Below are 16,699 nucleotides of genomic sequence, written 5' to 3' on the forward strand. Positions count from 1 at the left end.
TGACTTTCACTCTTCTCCCAGCCCATGTTCTATAGGTTTATGAAACCTAAGCCACCTCACAGAGATGCTATGAAGAGAAAATAGAAAGTAGGTGTACTTCTGACTTTGATTTCCTCAAAATTCAAGTAACCCTCTACCTTTAGAATCAATGATTTAAAAAAAGCCAAACCATTGACATAATAATGAAAAAGATAATGAAACAGTATATTCATTAATCAACATTCTGGTTTAAAATAAAACATACATAAGACACTTAACTGTTTCTTTTTCTGTCTCATAGCAACCAACTTTTCCCTTAAGCACTTCCTTGTCATCTCTAATTATCATCTCACAAGGACTCTTTAAATCTTTAACAATTTATCTATAAAAATTACAATGAAATTGTAAAGCGACATTCTTCTTGACTCCTTTTCAGGAGGAGTTTGTTGAGGCAAACTCCCCAGATTCTCTGCTGGTTATACCTGCTAAGAACTCCAAAGATTTGTTCCAATCATAAGATGATAGAATAATGTCCCTGAAAAATAGGAAAGCTATGTATGTGGAACGGAGAGGCTTAGTGGCTGAGGTGCAAGCAGGTTTTTCCCTTTCTCTATGTAATACTAGAGTTCAATCAAAGTGCATCAGGGTTTGAAGTATTCTGACCTCTCCAAGTTTCCACTGGAACATGAATAGGAAGGAGAAGCATAATTCTCAGTGGCAGGTAAATTGTTTAAACAATGGTAGACTATTCCTAAGGCATGTTTAAAAAAAAAATCCTGCTGGGAAACCATATCCTTATGCAAACAGTTTATGTGTAGAAGCTTGTCTGGTGCATACAGTCCTGACATTCATAATGAGGAGAAAGTGGTTTAAAAAAAAAAGCAGGGAGTAAATGTAGAGATTTAAGTATCTTCACATACATTGGCCTTTAAAAAAAATATGTTCAGTCCCAGCTAGAGTAGAGCTACTGAATCAATTGCATTTGTCTACATGTCGACCCACCATTCGATAAACGAATGGGTCTACTCTGGATGGAGCTAACCATACGATTTTAGCTGTTATATACTACCTTTAGGGAGTGTAGCTTCCAATCTGAAGCTATGTTCTTGGTTCACTGATTAAATTGTATGAGTCCATTTGTCTCACTGGATGCCCAAATGCTAGAACTGGGTGTCTATTTGGACATGCAACCCTTCCTTTAAAAATGTATATTCCTATATCTTGGGGGGATGACTGAAGGCTGGGGTCCCACTTCACCCTTATCTGCCCCTCAGCTTACCCTTCCTCACACCCTTTGGCATCAACTAATGGGTTGTTCAGATCAAAGGGAGGCAATTTCAATGTTAGATCTACAAAGACTAGAAATGAATGGCACTGATTACTCTCCACTAACTTATGTTGCATTGATTTCAATGGGTCTCTTCTAGAGAGGACTAACACCAAATTTAACCTCCAAGCTGGATTTCTCATCCTGGGGTAAAATGGGGAGAGCTATTCTTTGTCATGGGGTTTCCGATTTGCAAAACTGCCACTGACCTATAAACATAACATGTAAAGTTTATTTTGGGATGAATGAGTATAATGAGATGCCATCAATGACTGAGCAGTGGTAGGATAGTGCTGTGGTTCCCTGAAGATCATCCTACTGTTGCTCAGTTATGGATACTTTCTATGCCTCATTATAACCATTCATACTAGTATTACCTTTCCGAGTATTAAACAAGAATAACTCAGATTTAAAATCCCTGCAAATCCATCACATTTCAGATTAATTTGAACAACACATTACGGTGACATTTAAAATAATGTACTCAGAGACACAGATTTCATTGTCACTCACATGACAGAAGCTCCTTTGTTAGGCTGACACTGAATCTGAGAGGCCCATTACAGGTGTTCTACAAAATGTATGTTCCAAACTCATGTCCAACCTTTCTAGTGTAACAGAAAGCCAGCCTACATGTCTTGCATAATTGCATGGCTGTTCCTGAACTCTAACATTGTAGGTAGAGAATCGCTTTTTTAAAAATTCTTTCCTACTTCAAAAATTAGCACACTGGGGAATTTCTAGCCTAAGTCTCTTTGTCCAATGCCCTAGTTTTCCATTTGCATGGCAAGAAAAATTATTCACAAATGCAACCCTGGTTACAGGGAACATATAACTTCCTTGTTGAAACAACTTCACTGGTTACAAGTTCACTTCCAGGCAAAATTTAAAGTGCTGGTTAGGACCTATAATGAGCCTTCCCAAGTTTTAAGATCCTAGGAGAAGTGCTTTTAGAGACATGTTTGATAAGAACACAGGAGACAGTTTTCTTGGTAGCTGCTGCCAGGCTGTGGAATTCTCTCTGATGGGGAACTAGCCTGTTCCCCTATATATAGGCCTCATTCCCACAACCTTTTAAGCCGTATCGTGAATTGGTTTGAACCGGTTCAAATGACCCTGGTTCCACTTAACCCAAATTGGCAAAGCGATTCCAAGAGGGGGGCCATGCGCTAGACCCATTCAACCCATGACTTTTTGATGCTGATTCTTTCCACTTCTTTTTTGATAAATCGAATCTGCACAAATGTGAACCACATGTGGATCAGAATCGATTTAAATTAGCCCTTCGTCTAGCTGGAGCGGGTCCATTTTGAATCAATTCGTACCTGAATGTGAACCACAAGTGGATTATTTTGGAGGGGAAAATGCAAATCAGGGCAAATGTAGTGGGAACAACGCTCCACTGTCGGATCGATCCATCAATTCAGATTGCACACCAATTTATCTGTAAATGGGAATGGGGCCATAGTCTGAAATGGTCTATAGAGGAAGGTAGGACATTAATCATGTAATTATTTTAAAACTGTGGCTCCAGCCTGAAGACTTCCTTCTTTGGCTGTTTGTCATCTGACACTCTATTCACAGTTGTAGAACATGAATATAGTACAGTCATCCCTCCATATTTGCGGCTTTGATATTTGCGGATTTCATTATTCATGGATTTCATTAATATGTTCTCTCTAGGACTGTCTAGGTCCTCCAGTGCAACTCTGTGGTCAACTTTAACTAAAAGTTGCACTGAAAGACCATTTGTAGCTACTCCAGTGCCATTCTATGGTCAGTGTATGTTGGACATTGACCACAGAGTTGCACGGGAGGACCTAGAGATTCCTAGAGAGGTGTCCTCTCAGGTAAAAACAGTGTTTTTGTAGTAGTAGTAAAACTTTATTCGGTCATTGACCAATAGTCACAGGATTATAACAACACATAGTTACAGAAAATTGCAGTAGAAATTTGTGGGTTTCTGAACACAGTTATATGGTGCCATGCACCCTTATGCAGTCATTTAAAATCATAATAAAATCCTTGTCACTTCGATTAATTCAGGCAGATCTGGTGCTAGTCACCATCTCTCCTAGAATTCCCCTAAAGGCATACAGCTACACACGATTAAAATCGTTAGTTTCCAGTACTCTTGGATTAATATTTATGTCTTTAATACATACTGGTTTTAAGACATAAACAATAAAATAGTAATCTTGTTAGTAGACGACGAGTATAGCCAAGGTCTGAAATATTATGTTCCCCATCTTGGTTAACAATCATTTAGCTCAGGCAAATCCAAGGCCGAGCTTCAGAGACCTCCCGGGTTCTTTTCCTAGGTGTTTCAATCTAGCAAATTAACAGACTTAAATATATTATTTCCCGTTTACCATTTGCGATCGGAGTTTACATATAATATAACAAAACTTTGCTACCTTAAATATCACTTCGGGTGTCTGACTGTTTAATATATTGCTAATATAAAAAGCATCAGAGTGGCCAGGGTATTTTCTCAAGAGGGGGGCAATCAACTGGGAGCGGGTATCTTTGTAGAACTGACAATATAAAACAACATGTTCGATAGTTTCAATTGCGCACGTATCACATGGACAAAGACGGAATTTATAAGGCACTTTTTTGAACCTCCCTTCCAATACTGCTGTAGGTAAAGCATTAAACTGGGCCAAGGAGAAAGCTCTCCTAAATTTAGGGAGAGTAATTTGGGACAGATACACTGCGGGCGATGTAACCCGAATTTGTTTGTTAGCTACAATATATTTAGGGAAAGCAGCAGTCTCCAACTGGCCTTCAACATCCAACAATCTTTGTTTGATGGTCAATTTTGCAGTATCTAGGTTTAGGCTCAAAATAGTATCTCTAGAAAAACCTAAAGTGCTCAGTTTCTTATTTATTTCTATTTCCCAAGAGGATTTATATGAGTCAGTCAGGACAAATTTAATCAGCCCTCCTGGATTTTTATTCAATTTGAGCCAGTATGTGAGAATATTGAACCACATACTTGTCTCCAGCTTACTAACTCCCGCTTCCCTTCTAATAACTGCATTTGGTGTGCTGCAAGTTACTTGAAATATTTTTCTTAGAAACTTGGATTGAATTTTTTTCTAATGGGGTAGGATCTTTATAGGGTCCTATTTGTACTCCAAAGAGTAGTTGTGGTTTTACTTTAGCCAGAAAGAGTTTGATTGCAGCTGGGATAAATTGAGCTCCCTTAGTGAAGAAGAACCTTTGGATGGTATTAGTTGACCTTTGGGCATTTCGGGTGACATAGTCTAGGTGAGCTCTTCTGCTCCCTGTGGGTTGAAACACAATTCCTAAGTATTTAAAAAGTTTGACCTGGTCAATAGTTTGCTCTCCTAGCCTCCAATTTCTCATTTCTGGATGTTTGGTAAAAGAAAGGATTTTGGTTTTGGTGTAATTTATAGTTAGATTTTCTTCCATACAATAAGTAGCTAAGGACTTTAAAGCTCTTTTTAGACCAATTGGGGTCAAGGATAAGATTGCTGCATCATCGGCATATAATAATACATTAACGTGTCTGTTTGCTATCTTAGGGGGGTGGTAAGTAAGGTTGTTCATAAATGGAATTAAAGAATTTATATAATAATTAAACAAAATTGGTGCCAACACACACCCCTGTCTGACTCCATTCTGGACTTGAACTTCTTTGGATACATGTTCTTGATGACTGCATCTAACCCTCAGGCGGTTATTTTCATGTAATTTAACTAGCAGTAGGAGAAGGTGTTTATCAATCGTGCTGTTCATTAATTTATCCCACAATTTGACTCTAGAAACAGTGTCGAATGCTGATTTAAAGTCTATAAATGCTACGTACAGTGGTTGCCCTTTACTGGAATATTTCTCAACTAGATGTTGCAACACCAAGGCATGATCTAGTATTGACCTTCCAGCCCTAAACCCAGCCTGTTCATCCTTTAGAATCCCCTCTGTTTCCAGCCAGTTCATTAATTTATCTTGCAAGTGTTTTGCATACAGTTTACTAATCTGGCTAAGGAGACTAATAGGTCTAAAGTTTGCGGGGTCATTTCTTTTCCCTTTTTTATATATTGGAACTATGGTTGCAAGACCCCAATCAGATGGAATCCTCCCTGATCTATCAATAACCGTAAAAAGAGTGGATAACACAGGAACCCACCAGTTTAGATTGTTTTTAAGTAACTCACATGTAATAAGGTCTGCACCAGGGGCTTTTGCAGGTTTAAGTTGGCTTATCAAGCTTTTGATTTCTGAATGTCAAACTGGGGGCCAGAGGGGCAGAGTGGTAGCTTCTAACAATTGTCCTATGTGTGATTCCTCAGTGTTTCCATATAGCCTAGCAAAATGATCTTCCCATATGCTGGCTGGTATCTGAAACATGGAGTTTTGTACATTTTTAGGGAAGGATAGCGCAACCTCTTTCCAAAAGGGAGTAGAATTCTTAATCCTAGCGGCTCTTATTAGTCTGTCCCAGGAAGCTTGAACAGCCTTCTTTTTTTTTTCTCTAATTGTTTATAGTGCATCTTTTGCTTCATAAGGTCAGGCAGGGAACATTGTGATGGGTTCAGTTTATATTGTTTAAATTGATCTTTCAGTGATGTCCATGCCTTTTTACAATCTGCATCAAACCAACTTCCCTGATCTTTTGTTTTATATCTATTGACACTGTTTTTAGGATCAGATAGAAATGATCTAATTAAGCTTGTTAAATTATTAAAGCCTAACAGTATATTGGTATCCGCTTTGCCTTCTACTATATCTTTATAGAGGCTTCCCACTGCCTCGCTACCGAAAAATTTTGTGAGGGCCTCGGCTATGTGTGGAGACCATTTAATCCGTGTGATATGAATTTCATCAGGTTGAACCGGATTTGGACAAACAGGCAGGAACAAGCAGTCGAAAGGCTTTAAACTTAACTCCACCGGAAAGTGATCGCTTTCAGGGCGAACAGCAATAAAAAATTTTTGTATAAATGGGATTAGTTCTTGTGAGATTCCTATATAGTCCAGTACTGAAGGTCTATTGCCCATCCAATGGGTGTATTCTGCCGGATAATCGTCATTTGTGGAGCCGTTCAAGATAGCTAGGTTTAACTCCTCGAAAACTTTTGCCAAACACAGGCCTCTGAAATCACAGACCGTATCCTTAGACTGGCGACGTAACAATGGGTGGATAATTAATGATGGTAATGATTGACAATTAAATTTGGAGAATAAGGTAGCATCATTTGCACCAATTCTTGCGTTGAAATCTCCCGCCAGAATGAGTTTGGTTACCGGTGTAGTGATAGTGATGTTTTTAACAAAGCCTCTCAATTTGTCCCAAACCTCTTTTATCTTAACATGCCCTTGCAAAGGTGGTATATAGACATTTATCAGGCATATAAGATGATTCTTAAATTGTAGTACTATTGCTAAGGCATATTGGTCTAAGGTGGCTATTTTAAATATCTGTGTTTGTAATGAGGTGAATATTAATATCCAGTGTTTTTGTTATTTGCGGTTTTTACATATTCACAGGGGTCTTGTTCCCCTAACCCTAGCGAATATGGAGGGACAACTGTATATCCTGTTTGGATAGCCTTGGGCAAATGACCTGACTCACATAACTCCATATAGAAGGAGAAATAAAATTTAGTAAGGAAAACCTGTTTGTACTGAAAATTGCTACCAATCAACATTTCTAACAATTACAGAATCTTAGGATCATAGAGTTGGAAGAGATCGTAAGGCCCATCCAATCCAACCCCCTGCCATACAGGAATACACAATCAAAACACCCCAGAAAGATGGCCATCCAGCTTCTGTTTGAAAACCTCCAGAGAAGGAGACTCCACCATACTCCAAGGCAGCATATTCCAATGCCAAATAAATCTTGCTGCCAGGAAGTTATTTCTAATGTTTAGGTGCTGTCTCTTTTCCACTGAATCCATGGATCCATTGCTGTGTTCTAGTCTCTGTAGCAGGAAAAAAACAAGCTTGCTCCATCCTCAATATGTCGTCCTTTCAAATATTTAAAGAGGGTTCTCAGATGTCCTCTTAGCCTTTTCTTCTCCAGGCTACAGATACCCTAAGCTGCTTCTTATAGGCCAGACTTGGTTTTCAGACTTTTCATTTTGCCTGTCCTCTTCTTGACATGCTCCAGCTTGTCAACATCTTTCTTGAATTGTGGTGATCAGAACTAAATTACATGATTCCTAGATCATGAAAACTAACCAGACAATTGCAGCACACACTGTAAATATAGAAAACTGTAAACCTTAATAACTTAGGGGGGATACAGATGGGCAGAAATGGGCGGTGAAACACCGCCCCTTTCTCTCGTGGACTGTTGCCACGGCAACCGCACATCACAGCAATGATGCACCATGAAAAAGGAGGCACAAATCCGGCTCCTTTCTCTGCCACTGCCAAAGTGCCATTAGCGCCCTGAAGTGGCACAGAAACATCCTTTGTGCGCCATGCCATTTGGACGTGGCACACCATCGGTGTACACATTGTGCGCATGCACTTGTGTCAAAATGGTGCCCAGACACCATGGCAGGACTCAAAAGCGTACGACACTCTACTCTCCTGAGCCCTAAAATCGGCCCCAGGCCGGCACTTTGCACCAGTCTATACCAGGCCTTAGTATCTGTACATCTCTCAGGAAGTCCAATTGCTTGTGATGGGAGCATATCTTAACTTTCAAATTTCTAGCAGCAATTGCCAAAATCTAACTATTTAGAACAGGGCTGTAAATTTTGGTCTTAGCAAACTCAACTCCTCCTCGCAGATTTCTTACTAACAAATTCTTATTTGGGGGCAATGTTTCATTCTGCCCCCCCTCACCCTGTGGTTACACCCCTGTTTGTAATACAAGAAGATTGTGGCTTTAATCTGTTTAAGGAAAAGGGTTGCTGACAATATTTTTGTATCCTTGGACTGGTATAAGTCTCACTTTCTTGTATGCTTTCAGATCCAGAAGAAGTTCTTGGTCTCTATACTATTCACGACTTTGCATCTATTAAACTAGTGACCTGATGAAAACAAGACATAAGATTAGTTTGGCAGGAATTATTGTTGACAAACTCATGCTGGCTCCTATTGATCATTGCATTGTCATTAAGATGCTTGCAGACAGACTCCTGCATAATCCGTTATAATATTTTTCCTGGTACTGAAGTCAGATTGACTAGTCTGTAGTTTCCTGGATCCTCTCCCCCCCCCCCCTCTTTTTTTGGATGGGGGAAGATGCTTACCATCTGCAGTTCTTTAAGCACCTCATCTGTTCTCCAATGTTTCCCAAAAATAATGGTAAGTGGTTCAGAGAGTACATTAGCAAGTTCCTTCAGTACTTTGAGATGCAGTTCATCTGGCTTTTCAGATCTGAACTTGTTTAGGTTCGCTGGGAAATTCCTGACTAACTTCCTATCAAACTTGATTTGCAAAATGGCAGTCTGGAGGCGATTTTAGAGCTCAGGAGTACGGAGCGACCACATGCTCCTGAGCCCTTCCACGCACCAGCGGCGCCATCTTGCTTTTTTACGTGAGCTGTCTGTATTTTACCATCCTTATTGAACAGAAATCAACCTTCGGGAAACCCAGGGTTCATGTCTGACTGTACTCTTCTTTGCCCTATCCCACAGTTCTAGCATTACACAGTCACTTCCCCCTAAAGTACCAATTACTTTGATTACAATGATGAACTCCTCCTACTGGTTTGGATCAATATCAGAACAGCCAATCTCTTTGTTCCTTCCTTTACTTTTTGAAAGAAGTACAGGAAAGAGGAAATTATCTTCAATGCACATCAGAATTTGTTGAAATGCACTTGCTCAGCAGAGTCAAGTCTCCCAGCAAATATAATACAATTGAAGTCCTCCATAATTCCTAATTCTTGCATCTTTGAGATTTCTGGGATTTTCTGAAAAAAGTCATCCAGCTTTGATGGCTATAGCAAACTTTTACCCCAATGTTGTCTTTATTTATTTTTCTATTTTCATTTTCCTTGCCAGTTTCTTCCTGTTGCTTCTGCAGGATCAATTCTCCCTGTGTTCTATCCAGGAAGTCCTCCTGTTATTTGATGTATTGATGGGACTCAGTATGTAGCTGTAGTACACTGATCTTCTCTTCCAAGAGAGCTACCAGTTTGCACAGGGCTAATTGATTATGTTTTCTGGCAATCAAGCTTATCATTATGTCATCCCTATACAACTGGCTGAGGGTACAGAAGGGGAAGAAAAGGTTTTGTCTTATAGTGCATATTTGTGCCTGATACATGTGTGGAAGTATACAGAATCTACAAAAACTTATGCTACAACTTCATCCCTTTGCATATGGATGTTCCAGACTAACATAGCTACATCTCTAAATACTGAACTGATATTAATTATGATGGTTCCTCAGGTTTTAGGGACATCATGCTTCTGAATTGCAATTGTTGCAGAGCACTGTATTGCCCTCATGTCTTGTTTACAGCCACTGTATAGGCATCTGGTTGGCCATTGTCAGAGGCCAATGCAGGATTGGTTTGGTTTCTGGTTCTTAAATTGCCCACAGACTACTAGGTTGTCTCCATCTGTAGCAAAAAGTATGTTCCTTATTGTTTATCCATCCTATTTATTAGTCAGGCAATAGCAATTGTATCTTGGGCAATGATCAAAACAGTGAAAAACCACAGCATCCATACAAGTGAAAGTCTCTATAGAAGCATTAATGCAAGATACATTCTTGCTAATTCTAAATTAGAGAAGTCTAAAAATCTCAACAAGCAGACAAGAGCAAAGAAATCACACAGAATTAAATAACTGCACAGAAGCACAGCATAATACTAGAGAGTAAAGCATTGAGTCCCAAAGTGGGTGGTGGTGTCCCTCTTAAAAAGATCTAGGGGTACGGTGAGGGAAAGGGGGTGGCAGGAAGCCTTCAGTCAAAGTAGTGGTGCAAGAAAGACAAGGGGAACCAGCAGCCACAGTGAGGACGAGGAGTCAAAGCATGTAGCACCAGCGGCAAAATAGAGCTTCCACATTTGGGGACCCTGCTTAAGTTTTGTGAGCTTTGCTGAAACTTAGCTGGTCAGCTGACGCTCTGCTGCTGCTACTGTTTTCTTTCATTGGACAGGCTGAGAGAAGAGGTAGCAGAAGAAACAATGTTTGTATGTATGGGTAGGGGACAATGACTTGCAGCTGTGTGGGGAAGGCATGTCTCTGGAGAAGGGGAGAAGAATCTGGGATCAATTCTTCACAAGAATGCTTTGCCTCTCTCAGATTGAGAATCCTACCTTACTGGGGAGAAAACGGGATCCAGATGTGCCCCTTTCTGCCCCAGCATAGAGGGATTGAGAGTCTTTCCACACTGGGGATAACCTTCTCCCTTTACACCCTTGGGAGCAGCAACCAATTAGCTGGTCAAGCAGCAACTGAGAAACCTCTTACCCATGTTGGCCTTTGGTCAGTGCTCTCTTTGCACCCAGCCAGCCTTCCTTTTGCTGTAAGGCCAGTATGGGTGAGAGGGAGGATCAAGCCTGGGCCGCTGTTGCTGCTATATTCACACATAAGAGTCTGAGATGGAGGAGGAGGAGATGGTGAGCTGAGCACAGCTGAGGTAGACTCTTCTGGCCAACTGGCTGTTGCACAAACAGCAGACCTAATATCAAGAAAAAGGCATTGGGAGGTGTTAAGATTGTTGCCCAAGAGGAAAGGGGACAGTAACAAAAAAAAATTGGGGATCACTGGATTAAACATTTAAAACACAGAGTTTAAAAGATTGGTGAAATGTGGGAGGTGCATGTAACACTGGCTGTATAAAACACAAAGAGAGAAGAAAGAGAGAAAACAGGACATGTAGCTGCAAATTTTGAAGTGAAAGCCCTCATCATGATAGTCCCCACAACAAGAGTTCAAAAATGCAAGCAGATGTATTCATCCACATCAACAGAACAATTCAAGTAGTTTTTGTCTCCACAAAGAATAGTCCTTTTGTAAAACTAATGGGTCTTAATTGCCCTTTCAGGACCAAATCATGACCCAAAACGGTTTGCAAAATGGGATGACAAAAAGAATTGCTCACACCAAAATACTATTTCTGGAATAATCCATCCTCCTTTCCAATGGTTAAACCCAGATGGGAACAGGGAAGCCTGAAGGGGATGGCAGATGACACTGCTGTCCCTGCTAATCAGCCGTTGCTTAGAGCTTCAGCCCTGAAAGCTCTGGCTTCACTCTACCAGTGATCATAAATATTTCAGGCTCCAAGCTTTTTCCAAGTAAAGAAAACTGACAGGAGAAAAATCAGCTCATTTGAAATGTGGTCCTGGAGGAGAGCTTTGCAGACACAATGGATTGCCAAAAAAAGACAAATAAATGAGTAAAAGGGGAAATGACTAAACTGAAGCTACTGTACAGTACATTGGGAAAGGTGATGATTCTCAGTAAAGTGGAAGGCAGCAGGAAAAAAGAAGACTACGTTTTAGGGGGCTTGACTCAATAAAGGAAGCCATGGCCCGCCCCCGAGTTTGTCAGACATGAGCAGGACTGATGGTTACTAAGACATTTGAAGGCCTGTCACTCATAGGGTTGTCATTAAGTCAAAGCCAGCTTGACACATACAAGAATACTGATGCAAAATATAAAGATTAATAATAACTTTTATAGGACAGCCATACCATCCAAACTGGGAGCCTTCTATAACATTTGACTCCACTTCAGCAGGCTAACATATTAAGCAGTAAGGGACTGGTAATGTTTCACCAGACCAGGCAGAGAGAAGGTTGCAGTGTGTAAGCATTACTGGTATTATGTTCAGTAAAACTGTGTCATAATTACAAACCTTCTCTGTGACTCTGGAGAACTCCATACGAATTCTGTTGTAATCACTGTCTAAAATGGATGTATGTGGAGCCAAGAGACAAAATATTATTAGCAAATTCCATACTTCATTTGTTTCCACTTCTGAGACTCTCTGATCTCCCTGTTGTTGTGGTTCCTTCAGTGAACTTTTCTCATAATCTCTACATGGATTTTTTTTAAGCTCTTCTAATTAGATCAGAAGCCTTTTTAACCCCTGCGAAGGGTTTCTTTGTTCTTACTGTAATAAAGAAAAGAAAAACACAAAAGCATAGAAGTCATGCGATTCTAGCATCTCTTCTTTTTTTAAAAAAAGTCTTAATGGAGTCTTATTCCAATATCCCTGTTTTGTTCATGCTTTGCAGTGCAGTACAAAGTGGAGCCACTAAGCTTCCCTGTGACAGGTTGGAAATGAGAAATGTTAAGGGCTGTTAAGCATTCTAAAAATGCTCCCAGTGGACCCATAAAAACTTAGTACCTGAATTTCCGTAATTATGGTACACTTGGAACATTAAAGAGCTTCAGTGGTTTATTCAATCAACTAATATTTTTGACTTCACTAGGAGTATGTTAAACTTACAGTGCAAGAAATGTGTCTAGAAAGGGAATGCTAAAGTTTCCAGCTGAGGATAGCTGCCAAGATAGTGGTCTAACTGGAGACAATATTAAGAAATAACCTGTTGGATCCAAGAGCAAAATGCTTCTCCCTGACCATTTGGGCTGGGGAGGAGATTTTGCTGGCCTCTCATTGGAGAGACCAGCATTTTAAAGGAAAACAGCATGCTCTGCTGGCTGTTGGCAGAGGAGGGGGTGGGGTTTAGCCTGCTTGAGGCTTCCCTGCCCAAACTCCTCTCACTTGGCTTCAAACGCTGGCCCACCCTCCCGCCTCGACATCAGTGTGAAAATTAATTCTGGTCGCCTTGGGGCCGGGTAGGAATTTTCTCCCCTTTCCAAGGGTTTTTCGCCTACCCCACACTGTTGGTTGAGGACTTTGACAATTGGCATGGGTATGGTCATAAATAGGTTCCACGCATAGGCGGGGGGAGATAGATGTTTCGGTGAACACCTCGGCACCCTCCTAAAGGGTGAAGCTAGGTCTCTGGAAATCACGTTTAGGTCTTGCGAGTAAACGTGAAGGGAAAGAGACTTGCCTTGGGGCTGGCTTGAGATTTAAACCCTCACTTAAGTCCGGCGAGTTAAGTGGGGGAGTCTTGGGTTGGCCTTCCGGATGCGGGCCGGCCGGGGAGCAACCCAATTATGGATTGCCCTTGGGGCCCAGGTGTTTTCGCCCTTTGGAAGCTGGGGAATTGGTCTTGGAGCAGACCATCCGCCAGCTATTCCTACACAAGGTTCTCCCCCCTGGTTTTTTGCAGTTCTCGAAGAAATAAGTTTAAATAAGTTAAGTTAAATAAAGTTGCCCATTTTATAACCCAGTTCTCTGTGTCTGGTCTCATTATTAATGAGTTGGTCAGCAATGTTGCAATGTATCATCAGCTCCTTCACATATCTTTAGGCTTAGCAGATACCACTTTTCCCCCTTTCCCATCTTTGTGAAATCTTTTCCCTTTGCGCAGTAGCATCCTCCCAGCTAGTGCCCTCCAGATGTTTTGCACCACATATCACATAATCCCTCATTGAGTATGGGCTGATGACAATAAGAATGCAAACATCTGGAGGACACCAACTTGAGGGAGGTGGTGCTTAGTAAATGCTAAAGACCTCAGGAGCAGTGCTGTCAAGCCTGTGCAGCAATACATTACTATATAGCTGGGTGAAGGTATAAAAGGGGAAGAAGTTTTGTTTTACAGCTCACTTTCCCGCTCCCTTCCCAATGGCCAGTCCCTGATCTCTCCTGTCCATTTTCCTTCTGCCACCCTTTCCAACTAGCTCCTGTCACATTTCATGGTTCAGCTGCCTTCAGCTACAACCTAAATTGCTTGATTCACACTGTCTACCAAATGTTTTGTTCCTTACAACAATGGGAGGTGTACATTCCCCCATCAGCCCTACTCAGTATATGGTGAGGGATTATGTTTTTGCTGTCAAACAGTATCAGGAGGTTTACCATTGCCCACGCCTGCTTTAGATCATGCTATCCTTTCCAAGGCAAGGGGAGACATTTTTGTTTCAGAAGGCCCTTGAGAGTTGACTGCTGCAGGAGAAAGGGTGTTTCGTGTACTATTGCTCATTTTAATGCTTACGTTTTTAATTGCTTTTAATTTTACTAACAGTTAAATTATGCTTTCAACTTTAGTACAGGGGTGGGTAAATGTGGAAGGCTAGGGGGCCATATTAGCTCTCTTGGAGACCTTGAAGAGCCACACCTCCATCACTGCACACCTCAGCTTAAGGGCTTGAGATATTTCGGGGGATAAAATATCTATTCCACATACAAATGGATGCTAACATCAGAAATTGTTTTGTATTGATCAATTGATTTAAATCCTGCAGCATACTATAAAAACAGAGCAGCTAACAACAATTAAAAAACACAAAATTCAGTCAATACAATATAATAAAGTAAAATAAAAATACAAAATGACATAAATCTGAAATAGAAGCAGATTTCCAATAAGATATCCCAGGTCTGCAATACAATTTGCCTTTTCTCAAACCCTCTCTGTGACAACATATTTATCGCCAACTTCTTATAAAGCTAATCTAAAAAACTGCCTGTGAGAATTCCACCACTCAGAATTCCCTGTTCCTTGCACTGACAAATCTAGCATCATCCAGCACTATCACCACAAAGTGTGTCTGACATGGTTACTTAAGTGCAGAGGAAACTTCATATGGGAGCAGGCATTTTCTGACAGTCCTTGATCCAAAGATATCTTGGACTTTCTGGGGCAAAACAAGAGCTCCCAATTGTGTCCAGAAACTAGTAAAGAACTACTGCAGATTTCTCAGCATTGAAATACTTTGTTCAAGTAGGGAATACTATACATGGAACATTTCCAGACCACCTTTAAAGCCAACTCCACCAAGAAAGTATTACAGTGGTCCAAACCAGAAATTATGAGGACATGTATAAAAGTGGACAAATTACCATTCTCCAGCAGTGGCTACAACTCTGATACCAGCTGAAGCTCATAGAGAGTTCTCCTGACTGCAGATGCTACTTGGACCTCCATAGTGCACACCTCTGCTTTCAAAGGAAATGCAATTGATCAAGAACAGGAGATCCATCAATTCCCAAATCAAAGATAGACAAGAGATATAGATGGTTTTTATACACTACTGAATAAAGTATCTAGCAGTTTGCAACATTACGATATATTAATACCTTTATGTGGACTAATCTTCAGTTTATTCATTGTCTTTCAGCTTATCATTGACATCAAGTGTTCATCCAGGAGGTGATTCACCTGGTTCAGATAAAAAGAATAAACAGGAATGGAGTTTCATTATCATAACAGTAACTCTACTTCCTAAATGCAGCCGCTTCTGGTGGTTTCAGTAGGAAGGTGAATCTCCTCTGGGTTTTAATCTGAAAGTTAATAGACCTATCCAAGATGGTGAAGCTATTTTGGAGATAAGGTACAGGGCCATTAATAGCTTCACCTACCAACAGAAATGGAAGTCATCAGTCACCACTAGAACTTGGGGCAAGGGGACTTCAGGCCCCGCAGCCCAGTTTTGTAAACAGCATTACAACATATCCCTGTCTGATGCCAGGCCAGCTGAAGACTGGCCAATACACATAAAGCTTGCCATAAGTCTCATGAGAGGTGGCTTCTTGTGAAAGTTTCAGGCTCCCACGAGATTAAGACTTTTCAGAAGTCCAGAGTTCTCATGACAGGTTCTGGCAGACTTTATATAGGCCATGCTCACATACCTCTGTCATCTGTAAAAACCTCACATGCCTCTGGCACCTGGGCCTGTAAAGCTGAGAGAAGGAAGACCAGGTGCCAGCTGCGCTTGCAACCAATGGACCTCCACAGGATTTAATGTGTAATTTGATGCCATTTTACTGACTACCAAAAGTTTTGGGTACAATCAGTTGTGAGTGAAGCTGATGCCTACTCTCCCAAATGTTTTGGCCTACAACATCTATATGCCCAGCCACCATGGCTAAGGGTCAGGGATAAGGAAAAGCAATGGAGGGATCCTAATTGTGGAAGCCCAATCTAGAAAACCCTTTTCAGCCAGACGCCCCTAAAAATGCATAGCCATTCTGATTACCTTGACCATGAATGCTAAATGCTGGCTTCAGTGTTAGTACGGTATTGAAGCCACACCAGGTTTTAGCAGAAACTAAGTAGCTATCCAAAGTGATGAAAACCTATCACCAAAGCAGATACATCTGCTTGGATAGTTCCTTCAAAGTACAGTCTAAAACTATGTCATCACCTCACTGACATAGAAGCCACCAACCAACATTGCTAGTGATTCTCCATAACCAAAAAGCCCTGTGTTGGTTTACATAATATTGCCATAGACAATATCTCCAAGGAGCTAAGGTCAGAAAGTAGTTCATCATTACATAAATTATGTCCTTTATTCCAGCTTCACTGTCTCATATCTTTATTCTTAGGTACATGCTCAAACTCTGGTTATTCGAGTAC

This window comes from Sceloporus occidentalis, unplaced genomic scaffold, assembly GCF_023333645.1.
Source record: "Sceloporus occidentalis isolate IW3139 unplaced genomic scaffold, rSceOcc1.0.p SCAF_7, whole genome shotgun sequence".
Taxonomy (NCBI): domain Eukaryota; kingdom Metazoa; phylum Chordata; class Lepidosauria; order Squamata; family Phrynosomatidae; genus Sceloporus; species Sceloporus occidentalis.